Genomic DNA, 16,584 nt, shown 5'->3' on the forward strand with positions numbered 1-16,584 from the left:
TTCAAAAACAAAACAAAAACAAATCAGTGACCAATATAGCCACCTTTATTTGCAAGGACACTCAAAGGCCTGCCATCCATGGATTCTGTCAGTGTTTTGATCTGTTCACCATCAACATTGCGTGCAGCAGCAACCACAGCCTCCCAGACACTGTTCAGAGAGGTGTACTGTTTTCCCTCCTTGTAAATCTCACATTTGATGATGGACCACAGGTTCTCAATGGGGTTCAGATCAGGTGAACAAGGAGGCCATGTCATTAGATTTTCTTCTTTTATACCCTTTCTTGCCAGCCACGCTGTGGAGTACTTGGACGCGTGTGATGGAGCATTGTCCTGCATGAAAATCATGTTTTTCTTGAAGGATGCAGACTTCTTCCTGTGCCACTGCTTGAAGAAGGTGTCTTCCAGAAACTGGCAGTAGGACTGGGAGTTGAGCTTGACTCCATCCTCAACCCGAAAAGGCCCCACAAGCTCATCTTTGATGATACCAGCCCAAACCAGTACTCCACCTCCACCTTGCTGGCGTCTGAGTCGGACTGGAGCTCTCTGCCCTTTACTAATCCAGCCACGGGCCCATCCATCTGGCCCATCAAGACTCACTCTCATTTCATCAGTCCATAAAACCTTAGAAAAATCAGTCTTGAGATATTTCTTGGCCCAGTCTTGACGTTTCAGCTTGTGTGTCTTGTTCAGTGGTGGTCGTCTTTCAGCCTTTCTTACCTTGGCCATGTCTCTGAGTATTGCACACCTTGTGCTTTTGGGCACTCCAGTGATGTTGCAGCTCTGAAATATGGCCAAACTGGTGGCAAGTGGCATCTTGGCAGCTGCACGCTTGACTTTTCTCAGTTCATGGGCAGTTATTTTGCGCCTTGGTTTTTCCACACGCTTCTTGCGACCCTGTTGACTATTTTGAATGAAACGCTTGATTGTTCGATGATCACGCTTCAGAAGCTTTGCAATTTTAAGAGTACTGCATCCCTCTGCAAGATATCTCACTATTTTTGACTTTTCTGAGCCTGTCAAGTCCTTCTTTTGACCCATTTTGCCAAAGGAAAGGAAGTTGCCTAATAATTATGCACACCTAATATAGGGTGTTGATGTCATTAGACCACACCCCTTCTCATTACAGAGATGCACATCACCTAATATGCTTAATTGGTAGTAGGCTTTCGAGCCTATACAGCTTGGAGTAAGACAACATGCATAAAGAGGATGATGTGGTCAAAATACTCATTTGCCTAATAATTCTGCACTCCCTGTATAGTTGTGGATTCGTTGTGTGGGAGCCTACCTATAGACAGTGGGTCCTATATTTTGTTTACTATAAGAAGTTTGTCTGTCTGCATTATGTTGTTACAGTTCCTGGTTGTTTGTATATAGTGGGATGTGCCCATTTTGTCACTGGTCCGTAGTATAAGAGACCCAATGAGTGTCAGGGTTTATCACCCTTATATATTCTAATGGTGAAGGATAATGCAGAACATAGCGAGCAGGGTAGGTGAAATGCAGCATGGGGAGGTACTTGCTGTGTAGGTGTTGGTAGATTTGAGGCTTCGTTATGTATTTGGTATGGATTTGGATTTTTATATATTTGTGTATTTAGTATGGATGTGGATTTTTGTATATTTTCTAGTGGTGATGAGTCCTGATGTTCCCTGGTTGTGAGTACACAGTAGGATGTACCCATTGCGTCACTGGTCCGTAGTTTAAAAGACCCAGTGACTATCCGGGTTTAACATTCCTGTGCATTCCAAACTGGAGAAAGGTGAGCGTCATATAGCGTGTCACCATAATGGAGAAAATAATAAAAATATTAATGGTAAATTCTTAATTTAGATATAGATCTTTGTGTATTTAACTATGGGGTTGTTGGTACACTGATTTGTGAGGTCTTATTGGTACGCTGATTTGTGAGGTCTTGTTGGTTAGTAAGTGGATAGTGGAGTGGTGAGGAGCGGCCGTCTGCCAAGGAGCAACCGGAAGGAGTAGAAAAACCCCTCCGGTTACTCGTCGGCAGGCGGCAACCCCCCATTAGAGGAAACCGAAAATTTCCATCTCTGCGTTTAGTTCATTTGGCAACACAGAGTTGAATTCGAAGATCCTCCTGGATTCTATTCTTGACATTTTGTGTATGAAATTGCCTCCCCTCCAATCCTTTTTTACCTTTTCAAGTGCCGTATATTTTAGTCCACTGGGGTCTTTGTTATGGGTTATTCTAAAATGATTTGAAACTGTATGCTTGTCATAGCCTTTTCTTATGTTTGCAATGTGTTCGGATACTCGTTTTTGTAATGTTCTTTTTGTGCGACCAATATACAATTTTTGACATGGGCATTCTAGGGCATAAATAACTTCTGTTGAGCTGCATGTCAAAAATTCTTTGATTTCTTGTTTATGGAGGTTTGTTTTGGATATGACGCAGGTGGTTTTCTTAGGAAAGGATGTTGTTTGACAATTTTAGCATTTTCCACATCTGAAAAAACCTGTGATGTCTGCCCATTCTTTAATTGTTGTTGGCTGTCCTATGTTTTGTTTAATGGTGGGGGCAATTTTCAAGCCTAGATTTGGAGCTTTGGTGAACGTGATTAGTGGGGTATCTGTGATGGTGGGTCCTATTATTTTATCCTGTTTTATATGGTACCAGTGATCGTTTATGATTTTCTTGATTTTTTTGTATTGTGGATTGTAGGGTAATATAATCCTGGGTGATGTGTCTGACTCTTCTTGTGTCTTCTTTGTATTATTAAAGAATGATTCCCTTTCCATTTTTTTCACTTTATTTAGTGATGTTTCTAACAATTCAATGGGGTATTTTTTGTCAATAAATTGTGTTTTCATTTTCTCCGACTCCTCCTTGAAATGAGATTCTGTTGTGCAATTTCTTTTGACCCTACTGAACTGTCCCTGTGGAATATTTATAAGCCACGATGGTAAATGGCAACTGTCATATTGGATAAAACTATTTCTAGATGTTGGTTTATGGTAGGTGGTGCATATGAGTTTATCTTTTTCTATTGCTATTTGTAAGTCCAAAAATTCTATTTTCGATGTGCTGATGGATGAAGTGAATTTTAGGCTGTATAGGTTTGTATTGATTGTTGTTAAGAAGGTGTCCAAATTGTCTCTACTGTCCTGCCATATAAAGATGATGTCATCTATGTAGCGTTGCCAGAGCACCAGATCCGACCCCAGTCTAGGTAGTATGATATCATCCTCCCACTGCGCCATAAATAGATTTGCGGAACTGGGGGCGAATCTGGTGCCCATGGCTGTTCCTTGAATCTGTAAGTAGAAGTCTAGGTTCCAGTAGAAATAGTTGTGATTAAGTATGAATTCTATGCCTTCTATTATGTAGTCAATTTGTTCCGGTGGTAGTTTTGCTTCTTTGATCAATTGTTTTTTAACTGCTTCTGTTCCCTGTTGGTGGTTAATACTGGTGTAGAGTGATTGAACGTCTAGTGTTCCTATGTGCCAATGTGGTTCAAACTTTAGGTTTTCTACTAATTTGATGATTTGTGTGGTGTCTTTGATATATGATTTAATATTTTTGACTCTTGGCTGTAAAAGTGTGTCTATATATTGTGATAGATTGCTCGTTAGTGATTCTATGCCTAAGATGATAGGGCGGCCAGGTGGGTTATTTCTGTTTTTATGTATTTTTGGAAGACAGTATAATGCTGGTAGTCTTTGGGACGTGTTGACTATGAAGGTGTATTCTGTTTCTGATAGGATGCCCCTTTCTTTCCCTCTTTCACAGTATTGTACTAGCTCATGGTGGTATTTTTCAGTTGGGTTATTTTTTTATTTTTTGTATGTGCTGGTATCTGCTAGTTGTCTCATACATTCGTTATTGTAGTCTGAGATATTCTGGATTACAATTGCTCCTCCCTTGTCAGCTGGATGTATTACTATGTCTTTTTCTTTTTGTAATTGTTTTATAGACTCTATTTCCTTTCTAGATAGATTATTCCATTTCTTTGGTTGTTCCTTCATTTTACGTATGTCTCTCTCTACACATTGTTTGAATGCTGCCAATTCTTGTCCTATTTCCTGTCGCGGATATTTTTTAGATTTACTTTTTAATGAGGTGTGTTCGTATGTTTTGTTAATTGTACTTTCTTTTATTATGGGATTTTTTATGTAGTATTTCTTCAAGCAAAGTTTTCGGATGAATTTTTCTATACCTATAAAAGTGTCAAATTTGTTGAGTGTGTTGGTGGGTGCGAATTTTATACCTTTGTTCAATAGGTTAATTTGGGCTTTATTTAACCGCCTCCGGACCGCCTAACGCAGGATCGCGTTCCGGTGGCGGCAGGCATTCGCTGGCAGGCTGGAGATGTGATTTTTTTAACCCCTAACAGGTATATTAGACGCTGTTTTGATAACAGCGTCTAATATACCTGCTACCTGGTCCTCTGGTGGTCCCTTTTGTTTGGATCGACCACCAGAGGACACGGGTAGCTCAGTAAAGTAGCACCAAACACCACTACACTACACTACACCCCCCCTGTCACTTATTAACCCCTTATGAACCCCTGATCACCCCATATAGACTCCCTGATCACCCCCCTGTCATTGATCACCCCCCTGTCATTGATCACCCCCCTGTAAGGCTCCATTCAGATGTCCGTATGAATTTTACGGATCCACTGATACATGGATCGGATCCGCAAAACGCATACGGACGTCTGAATGGAGCCTTACAGGGGGGTGATCAATGACGGGGGTGATCACCCCATATAGACTCCCTGATCACCCCCCTGTCATTGATCACCCCCCTGTAGGGCTCCATTTAGACGTCCGTATGATTTTTACGGATCCACTGATACATGGATCGGATCCGCAAAACACATACGGACATCTGAATGGAGCCTTACAGGGGGGTGATCACCCCATATAGACTCCCTGATCACCCCCCTGTCATTGATCACCCCCCTGTCATTGATCACCCCCCTGTAAGGCTGCATTCAGATGTCCGTATGATTTTTACGGATCCACTGATACATGGATCGGATCCGCAAAACACATACGGACATCTGAATGGAGCCTTACAGGGGGGTGATCACCCCATATAGACTCCCTGATCACCTCCCTGTCATTGATCACCCCCCTGTCATTGATCACCCCCCTGTAAGGCTGCATTCAGATGTCCGTATGATTTTTACAGATCCACTGATACATGGATCGGATCCGCAAAACACATACGGACGTCTGAATGGAGCCTTACAGGGGGGTAATCAATGACAGGGGGGTGATCCCCCCATATAGACTCCCTGATCACCCCCCTGTCATTGATCACCCCCTTGTCATTGATCACCCCCCTGTAAGGCTACATTCAGACATTTTTTTGGCCCAAGTTAGCGGAAATTATTTATTTTTTTCTTACAAAGTCTCATATTCCACTAACTTGTGTCAAAAAATAAAATCTCACATGAACTCACCATACCCCTCACAGAATCCAAATGCGTAAAATTTTTTAGATATTTATATTCCAGACTTTTTCTCACGCTTTAGGGCCCCTAGAATGCCAGGGCAGTATAAATACCCCACATAAGACCCCATTTCGGAAAGAAGACACCCCAAGGTATTCCGTGAGGGGCATATTGAGTCCATGAAAGATTGAAATTTTTGTCCCAAGTTAGCGGAAAGGGAGACTTTGTGAGAAAAAAATATATATATCAATTTCCGCTAACTTGTGCCAAAAAAAAAAAAATTTCTATGAACTCGCCATGCCCCTCATTGACTACCTTGGGGTGTCTTCTTTCCAAAATGGGGTCACATGTGGGGTATTTATACTGCCCTGGCATTCTAGGGGCCCTAAAGTGTGAGAAGAAGTCTGGGATCCAAATGTCTAAAAATGCCCTCATAAAAGGAATGTGGGCCCCTTTGCGCATCTAGGCTGCAAAAAAGTGTCACACATCTGGTATCGCCGTACTCAGGAGAAGTTGGGCAATGTGTTTTGGGGTGTCATTTTACATATACCCATGGTGGGTGAGATAAATATCTTGGTCAAATGCCAACTTTGTATAAAAAATGGGAAAAGTTGTCTTTTGCCGAGATATTTCTCTCACCCAGCATGAGTATATGTAAAAAGACACCCCAAAACACATTGCCCAACTTCTCCTGAATACGGCGATACCACATGTGTGACACTTTTTTGCAGCCTAGGTGGGCAAAGGGGCCCACATTCCAAAGAGCACCTTTCGGATTTCACCGGCCATTTTTTACAGATTTTGATTTCAAACTACTTACCACACATTAGGGTCCCTAGAATCCCAGGGCAGTATAACTACCCCACAAGTGACCCCATTTTGGAAAGAAGACACCCCAAGGTATTCGCTGATGGGCATAGTGAGTTCATGGAAGTTTTTATTTTTTGTCACAAGTTAGTGGAATATGAGACTTTGTAAGAAAAAAAAATTAAATAAATAAATCATCATATTCCGCTAACTTGTGACAAAAAATAATAAATTCTAGGAACTCGCCATGCCCCTCACGGAATACCTTGGGGTGTCTTCTTTCCAAAATGGGGTCACTTGTGGGGTAGTTATACTGCCCTGGCATTCTAGGGGCCCAAATGTGTGGTAAGTAGTTTGAAATCAAAATCTGTAGAAAAAAATGGCCGGTGAAATCCGAAAGGTGCTCTTTGGAATGTGGGCCCCTTTGCCCACCTAGGCTGCAAAAAAGTGTCACACATCTGGTATCTCCGTACTCAGGAGAAGTTGGGCAATGTGTTTTGGGGTGTCATTTTACATATACCCATGCTGGGTGAGAGAAATATCTTGGCAAAAGACAACTTTTCCCATTTTTTTATACAAAGTTGGCATTTGACCAAGATATTTATCTCAACCAGCATGGGTATATGTAAAATGACACCCCAAAACGCATTGCCCAACTTCTCCTGAGTACGGAGATACCACATGTGTGACACTTTTTTGCAGCCTAGGTGGGCAAAGGGGCCCACATTCCAAAGAGCACCTTTCGGATTTCACCGGCCATTTTTTACACATTTTGATTTCAAACTACTTACCACACATTTGGGCCCCTAGAATGCCATCTTTGAAACTAAAAATTGAAAAAAATTGCTGTGATCTACAAAAGGACATTGAGGCCACCAAACGTAAGAAATACACTAGAGATTTGGAGGACTATCAAAATAATAGAGTATACAAATGGCAAGACTCATTAGGCACAGCGACTCCATTAACTCGTCGTTTTGTACGCCGTGGAGGGTCCCAATCGTCTGGATCCGGCAGCGACTACAGTACCAATCCACGTCCATCGGCATCTTTTTTAGGGCAAAGACGCCGAAGAGGAAGAACACCAGGAGAGCAGGACGCCACTATAGGAGAGCTGCAAGTACCAATGGCAACAAGGTCCCAGGTACAAATGAGACTTTAATATACAATATATCATCTAAAAATTTAACTCCTATACAGTTACAATTGTTACAGAAAGGTCTCTCTTTTAGTCCTACTGAATTTTTTGATAGTTTCCAATTTGATATGGATTGTCGCCGTTTTTTCAGGAGTATACGTTTAAAAGCACATTTTGCAACTAAGGATATGTCGGTCTCTACATTGATTACACCTATACATCATGGCTTAAACTTGAACCAATTTGGTTTAAGATTGAAGAGTAATTTCCAGCCTCCAAAAATATATCATCCTGCTGAGACCTACATATCCTTGGTGCAGAGGGATTTTAGTGCAATCATCTCTGATTTTCAACATGAGGGTTTGGCTGTTGCACAGAACTTAACCAGGGAAGAAAGACATGCATTATATACGATGTTGGATGACAAATCGGTTATATTTAAACCTGCAGACAAAGGGGGTTCGTTGGTAATGCTAGACAGGGAATATTATGTCTCCGAAATTTTATCACAATTATCGGATCATGATACATACTATCCATTAGACAGGGATCCGGTTTTTGATATCAAACGTAAATTATCTGAGGTTGTGAATATACATAAAGATAAAGGGCTAATAGATGACAAACTGTGCCAATTTTTAATTAATCAATATCCGGTAACCCCTGTTTTATACATGTTGCCTAAAATTCATAAATGTTTGACAGCCCCCCCTGGTCGGCCAATTGTAGCCTCTAATGACTCTATATTGTCTGCACCTGCGATGCTTCTTGAAAAAGTGTTGACTCCGCTGATTAAGAAAACTCCCTCTTTTTTATTGGATACTACTCATTTTTTGTCCGATATTAGGAATGTACATTTAGAGATAGGAGACCTTTTTGTTACTTACGATGTATGCAGTCTGTATACATCTATAGAACACGTGAAAGGCCTTACTGCTGTGGAATGGGTCCTGGAGTTTTCGAGTTACAATGTACAAGAAAAAGATTTTTTTCTTCAATTATTACAAATAGTTCTAGAGGAGAACTATTTTTTATTCCAGGACACATTCTTCAAGCAGAAACGGGGGACCGCGATGGGCTCGCATGCCGCACCGCCATATGCAAATAGCTATATGGCTTGGTTTGAACAACATTTTGTATACAATAATCCATTATATACACAATTTTGCATTTTTTGGCGTCGATTTATAGACAATATTTTTTGCATATGGCGGGGCGGCATCGAGTCCTTGGACTTATTTACTAAACATCTTAATAATGTATGGCCTGAATTAACATTCACGGTCCAAAGTGATCCAAACAAGATAAATTTCTTGGATACTTGGGTAATAAAAGGCCCTGATAATTCTATACAGACGGATTTACATATAAAAAAAACGGACAAAAACAGTCTGCTTCATTATTCTAGCAATCATTCACCATCGGTAAAAAAATCTCTGCCCCTCTCACAATTTAGACGTGTTGAAAGAATTGTGTCAGATGAAACACTGAGAACAACGAGACTAAAAGAGATGGCTGATAAGTTTTCCTCTAGGGGCTACCCGAAACCTCTGTTAGATTGTGAAATTAAGAAATGTAGTGGTGAGGCTGACAACAAAAAAAGATCTTGTAGTGATAATAGACGATTACCGTTTATTGTTAAGTACCATCCGTGGATTAACAAATTCCGACATGTGATCAATAAACATTGGGGGATTGTGCGTGCGGCCTACCCTGATGTTGTTGAATTCAGAGATGTGCCTATGATTTGTTATAAAAGAACCAAAAATATCAGAGATATAATTGTTAAAGCTGATATAGGTGGCAGTAAGATGCCACGTCAACTTTTTCTTGCTACTCCTAAAAAGGGTACCTTCCCTTGTCTGCATTGTGTTCACTGCTTAGCAGTGATTAAAGGTCAAACTTTTTCCCATCCGCACACAGGAAAAAAATTCCTGGTCAAAGGATTTTTTACTTGTGACAGCAATTATGTAGTATACCTGCTAAAATGCCCCTGTGGCTTGGTGTATATTGGTGAGACATCTGTCAGAATGAAAGACAGGTTCAGTAACCACAAGTCCAGTATACGGAAGAAAAATTTGCTATTACCTATTCCCTTTCATTTGGATGTTCTCACAATATATCACAATTAAGATTTCAAATTATTGAACAGGTTCAGCAACCACGTAGAGGTGGCAACAGGTTATTAATGCTCAAAAAACGGGAAAGCTTTTGGATCCACACCTTGCAGACTTTGGAACTAAAAGGTCTTAATCGAGAGTATGAATTGAGTTCCCTTTTATGAGGTAATTTATTTATTTTGTTCCCTTCTTCTTTAGTCACAGAAAAAATGAAAATTGAAAACAATGAAAATAATGCAAAATTGAAATATGGAAAATTCATGGAATTAAGTTTAGCCTGTAAGAGATGGAGATATCTCAGGAAATTTATCATTGTTTTTTCAGTCTAATTGGCTTTTGTGTATGTTTGCACCACATGCTTGCCGTCTTCCCTATTTTCTTGTCCCTTGTTTTTCCTTATATATTACAAAAGTATTTAGTTTAGCATTGCGATCACCGATTTGAGTGATTGATCAATTGATTATGTCTTCAGCTATAACTTTTTACTTTGTATACATATTGTTACTATGGCAATGTGACGTCACCACGTTTGAACGCCGGTCATGGCGCTCTATTTAAATTCCTTTGTAACTCAGTTTCATTATGCTTGACAAAGGCTCATTGTTGAGCCGAAACACGTGTTGCTCTAAGTAATGCTGTATCCATGCTTTGAATAAAGCCAACAAAATCATCAAACAGTGAGTGCCGGTCTTTTGTCTATATATAGAATGCCAGGGCAGTATAACTACCCCACAAGTGACCCCATTTTGGAAAGAAGACACCCCAAGGTATTTGCTGATGGGCATAGTGAGTTCATAGAAGTTTTTATTTTTTGTCACAAGTTAGTGGAATATGAGACTTTATAAGAAAAAAAGAAAAAAGAAAAAAATCATCATTTTCCACTAACTTGTGACAAAAAATAGAAAGTTCTATGAACTCACTATGCCCATCAGCGAATACCTTAGGGTGTCTACTTTCAGAAATGGGGTCATTTGTGGGGTGTTTGTACTGTCTGGGCATTGTAGAACCTCAGGAAACATGACAGGTGCTCAGAAAGTCAGAGCTGCTTCAAAAAGCAGAAATTCACATTTTTATACCATAGTTTGTAAACGCTATAACTTTTACCCAAACCATTTTTTTTTTACCCAAACATTTTTTTTATCAAAGACATGTAGAACAATAAATTTAGAGAAAAATTTATATATGGATGTCGTTTTTTTTTGCAAAATTTTACACCTGAAAGTGAAAAATGTCATTTTTTTGCAAAAAATCGTTAAATTTAGATTAATTACAAAAAAAGTAAAAATGTCAGCAGCAATGAAATACCACCAAATGAAAGCTCTATTAGTGAGAAGAAAAGGAGGTAAAATTCATTTGGGTGGTAAGTTGCATGACCGAGCAATAAACGGTGAAAGTAGTGTAGGTCAGAAGTGTAAAAAGTGGCCTGGTCATTAAGGGTGTTTAAGCTATAGGGACTGAGGTGGTTAAAGTGACATTACTTAGGTTTATAATTGTGTCTTTGTGGTGGTCTATCTGTTGTATTTTGGTCTTGTATCCCCTTCCTCTACGTATCTTTTTCTTTCTCTTGAGTCGTATTGTCTTGTTTGATAGGTTTGGTGATTGTCTCTCCCTTGTGGTGCTTGGTGATTCTCTCCTAATTGTTGTTGTGCCCTTTTTGGTATTGTGGATGGTGTTGGTGATGTGGTCTGTATTCTTGTTCTTGTGATGGTTGTCTGTATCGTAGGTTGTATCTGTGATTTTGAGGGGTCGGTGTTGGGGAACGTGGTGGTCTCTGTCTGGTGTGGGGCCGGTGGTGTGGGGGAGTTCGGTCTAAAAAATGATTTGGTTCCTCCAGTATTTCAAATCTATTACTTGTGGATATTGGGTATTTGTTCGGTCTTTGTGGTGCGCTGGCTTGAGTGTTCTCATTTCTCTCTCTGTTGTTGTCTACCTCCTTATTTGTAGGGTTGTCGTTTTGTTTTCCTCTCTGTTCTTTTTTTTGGTAGATGTTATTTCTTAATTTTCGAATTTTTTTATTCATAATTTCTTGTTCTGCTTTATCTAGATTATTGCAGAGTTTCTGTTGCCAGGTGTTGTAGTCATCATTTTTTGTGAATTTTTCCATTATAATTTTGATTTCATCTAGTTGTGCTGTGGTTTCTTTTAATATAATAGATCTCCTTTTTATAATTAGGCGTATAAGTGACAGGGAGTGTTCATATAACAATGTGTCCCATTCTTCATTAAATTCCCTTTCCCATAAGTCTTGGGCAGGTGTCTTAGTCAGTTGTAATCCCTTTGGTACTTTTTTGTGTTCAATGTATTGTTTTATGGATTTAATCTCCCCAGTAAGATGGATATTAGCCCCAGTTCTACCCCAGTAACAGGGGGGTAACTACCATAGCTGCAGACCATGCAACTGCTATGGGGCCCAGGGCAAGAGGGGGCGCAGTCTTAGTTGGGATTATCTCCTCTTCTACTAGAGGTAAAAACTTGGTCAGGACTTCACCCTCCAAAGGTGCAACTTTTAGCAAATTAATCAGTGGAAAAATGGGCCAAGGGTCATTGAAAAGGGTTTAGGCAGAAACCCTTTTGTCCTGTGTGGGGGGCCTGGTTTGATCCTTGCTATGGGGCCCTTACTTCTCTATGTACGCCACTGCTCGGTACTCTGGCAAATAAAGTGAATACATAGATAAATCTAATAACTCACAAGTGACATCTTCTCTGATTAGTCATTTGCTTCTCTATCTGACCCAGACCGCTATAGTGATTTCTCCCAACCATGACTCCTCTCTGCAGTTTGTTGCCCACACAACTTTGCCTCCTTGCTTTTCCAGCACTCTCCCTAGCTATTCCCCACATTCTTCACATGTAGCCCATCCTGCCAGCCCTTTGATTGTACCATCCTGCTGCTTCACCCATTACCGTTCCTGCTACTGTCCCAATCACCTACATACTGTACATGCCAGGTGAAGTGCAGAGTATAGGGCATCAGCCAGATAAACATCTACCAGCCACAGAATGTATAAAACAATCAATACAGACGTAGTAAAGATATATCAAGTCTAACATGTAGAAAACATGAGGTGGAATGTATCATGATGGGAGTTTTGCTTTCACTTGGGGAAAGGTGTGCCAAATTTATCAAAAGTCGCACAATGTTTGCTACATTTGACACATCTTTACCACTTACCGTCACGCTAACGCCGAAAGGCGTCATCTCTGCGGCGCTCCCAGGTCACACTAACGCCGATTGGCGTCATCTCGCGTGAGCCGAGATTTCCTGTGAACGCGCGCACACAGGAACGGAAGGTAAGAGAGTTGATCTTCAGCCTGCCAGCGGCGATCGTTCGCTGGCAGGCTGGAGATGTGATTTTTTTAACCCCTAACAGGTATATTAGACGCTGTTTTGATAACAGCGTCTAATATACCTGCTACCTGGTCCTCTGGTGGTCCCCTTTGTTTGGATCGACCACCAGAGGACACAGGTAGCTCAGTAAAGTAGCACCAAGCACCACTACACTACACGACACCCCCCCCCGTCACTTATTAACCCCTTATTAGCCCCTGATCACCCCTGATCACCCCATATAGACTCCCTGATCACCCCCCTGTCATTGATTACCCCCCTGTCATCGATCACACCCCTGTAAAGCTCCATTCAGATGTCCGCATGATTTTTACGGATCCACTGATAGATGGATCGGATCCGCAAAACGCACACGGACGTCTGAATGGAGCCTTACAGGGGCGTGATCAATGACTGTGGTGACCACCCCATATAGACTCCCTGATCACCCCCCTGTCATTGATCACCCCCCTGTAAAGCTCCATTCAGACGTCCGCATGATTTTTACGGATCCACTGATAGATGGATCGGATCCGCAAAACACATACAGGAGTCTCCCTGGAGCCTTCCAGGGGGGGTGATCACCCCATATAGACTCCCTGATCACCCCCCTGTCAGGCTGCATTCAGATGTCCGTATGATTTTTACGGATCCACGGATACATGGATCAGATCCGCAAAACACATACGGACATCTGAATGGAGCCTTACAGGGGCGTGATCAATGACTGTGGTGATCACCCCATATAGACTCCCTGATCACCCGCCTGTCATTGATCACCCCCCCCTGTCATTGATCACCCCCCTGTCATTGATCACACCCCTGTAAAGCTCCATTCAGACGTCCGCATGATTTTTACGGATCCACTGATAGATGGATCGGATCCGCAAAACGCATACGGACGTCTGAATGGAGCCTTACAGGGGCGTGATCAATGACTGTGGTGATCACCCCATATAGACTCCCTGATCACCCCCCTGTCATTGATTACCCCCCTGTCATTGATAACCCCCTGTAAAGCTCCATTCAGACGTCCGCATGATTTTTACGGATCCACTGATAGATGGATCGGATCCGCAAAACGCATACGGAGGTCTGAATGGAGCCTTACAGGGGCATGATCAAAGACTGTGGTGATCACCCCATATAGACTCCCTGATCACCCCCCTGTCATTGATTACCCCCCTGTCATTGATCACCCCCCTGTAAAGCTCCATTCAGACGTCCGCATGATTTTTACGGATCCACTGATAGATGGATCGGATCCACAAAACACATACAGGCGTCTCCCTGGAGCCTACCAGGGGGGGTGATCACCCCATATAGACTCCCTGATCACCCCCCTGTCATTGATCACCCCCCCTGTCAGGCTGCATTCAGATGTCTGTATGATTTTTACGGATCCACGGATACATGGATCGGATCCGCAAAACACATACGGACATCTAAATGGAGCCTTATAGGGGGGTGATCAATGACAGGGGGGTGATCACCCCATATAGACTCCCTGATCACCCCCCTGTCATTGATCACCCCCCTGTCATTGATCACCCCACTGTCATTGATCACCCCTCTGTAAGGCTCCATTCAGACATTTTTTTGGCCCAAGTTAGCGGAATTTTTTATTTTTTTTCTTACAAAGTCTCGTATTCCACTAACTTGTGTCAAAAAATAAAATCTCACATGAACTCACCATACCCCTCACGGAATCCAAATGCGTAAATTTTTTTAGACATTTATATTCCAGACTTCTTCTCACGCTTTAGGGCCCCTAGAATGCCAGGGCAGTATAAATACCCCACATGTGACCCCATTTCGGAAAGAAGACACCCCCAGGTATTCCGTGAGGGGCATATTGAGTCCATGAAAGATTGACATTTTTGTCCCAAGTTAGCGGAAAGGGAGACTTTGTGAGAAAAAAATAAAAAATATCAATTTCCGCTAACTTGTGCCAAAAAAAAAAAATTTCTATGAACTCGCCATGCCCCTCATTGAATACCTTGGGGTGTCTTCTTTCCAAAATGGGGTCACATGTGGGGTATTTATACTGCCCTGGCATTCTAGGGGCCCCAAAGCGTGAGAAGAAGTCTGGTATCCAAATGTCTAAAAATGCCCTCCTAAAAGGAATTTGGGCACCTTTGCACATCTAGGCTGCAAAAAAGTGTCACACATCTGGTATCGCCGTACTCAGGAGAAGTTGGGGAATGTGTTTTGGGGTGTCATTTTACATATACCCATGCTGGGTGAGAGAAATATCTTGGTCAAATGCCAACTTTGTATAAAAAAATGGGAAAAGTTGTCTTTTGCCAAGATATTTCTCTCACCCAGCATGGGTATATGTAAAATGACACCCCAAAACACATTCCCCAAACTTCTCCTGAGTACGGAGATACCAGATGTGTGACACTTTTTTGCAGCCTAGGTGGGCAAAGGGGCCCATATTCCAAAGAGCACCTTTCGGATTTCACAGGTCATTTACCTACTTACCACACATTAGGGCCCCTGGAAAATGCCAGGGCAGTATAACTACCCCACAAGTGACCCCATTTTGGAAAGAAGACACCCCAAGGTATTCCGTGAGGGGCATGGCGAGTTCCTAGAATTTTTTATTTTTTGTCACAAGTTAGTGGAAAATGATGATTTTTTTTTAATTTTTTTTTTCATACAAAGTCTCATATTCCACTAACTTGTGACAAAAAATAAAAACTTCCATGAACTCACTATGCCCATCAGCGAATACCTTGGGGTCTCTTCTTTCCAAAATGGGGTCACTTGTGGGGTAGTTCTACTGCCCTGGCATTCTAGGGGCCCAAATGTGTGGTAAGGAGTTTGAAATCAAATTCTGTAAAAAATGACCAGTGAAATCCGAAAGGTGCTCTTTGGAATGTGGGCCCCTTTGCCCACCTAGGCTGCAAAAAAGTGTCACACATCTGGTATCTCTGTATTCAGGAGAAGTTGAGGAATGTGTTTTGGGGTGTCTTTTTACATATACCCATGCTGGGTGAGATAAATATCTTGGTCAAATGCCAACTTTGTATAAAAAAATGGGAAAAGTTGTCTTTTGCCAAGATATTTCTCTCACCCAGCATGGGTATATGTAAAATGACACCCCAAAACACATTCCCCAACTTCTCCTGAGTACGGAGATACCAGATGTGTGACACTTTTTTGCAGCCTAGGTGGGCAAAGGGGCCCATATTCCAAAGAGCACCTTTCGGATTTCACAGGTCATTTACCTACTTACCACACATTAGGGCCCCTGGAAAATGCCAGGGCAGTATAACTACCCCACAAGTGACCCCATTTTGGAAAGAAGACACCCCAAGGTATTCCGTGAGGGGCATGGCGAGTTCCTAGAATTTTTTATTTTTTGTCACAAGTTAGTGAAAAAGGATGATTTTTTGATTATTTTTTTTCATACAAAGTCTCATATTCCACTAACTTGTGACAAAAAATAAAAACTTCCATGAACTCACTATGCCCATCAGCGAATACCTTGGGGTCTCTTCTTTCCAAAATGGGGTCACTTGTGGGGTAGTTATACTGCCCTGGCATTCTAGGGGCCCAAATGTGTGGTAAGGAGTTTGAAATCAAATTCTGTAAAAAATGACCAGTGAAATCCGAAAGGTGCTCTTTGGAATATGGGCCCCTTTGCCCACCTAGGCTGCAAAAAAGTGTCACACATCTGGTATCTCCGTACTCAGGAGAAGTTGGGGAATGTGTTTTGGGGTGTCATTTTACATATACCCATGCTGGGTTA

The sequence above is a fragment of the Bufo bufo genome, chromosome 1 (genome assembly GCF_905171765.1).
Source record: "Bufo bufo chromosome 1, aBufBuf1.1, whole genome shotgun sequence".
Taxonomy (NCBI): Eukaryota; Metazoa; Chordata; class Amphibia; order Anura; family Bufonidae; genus Bufo; species Bufo bufo.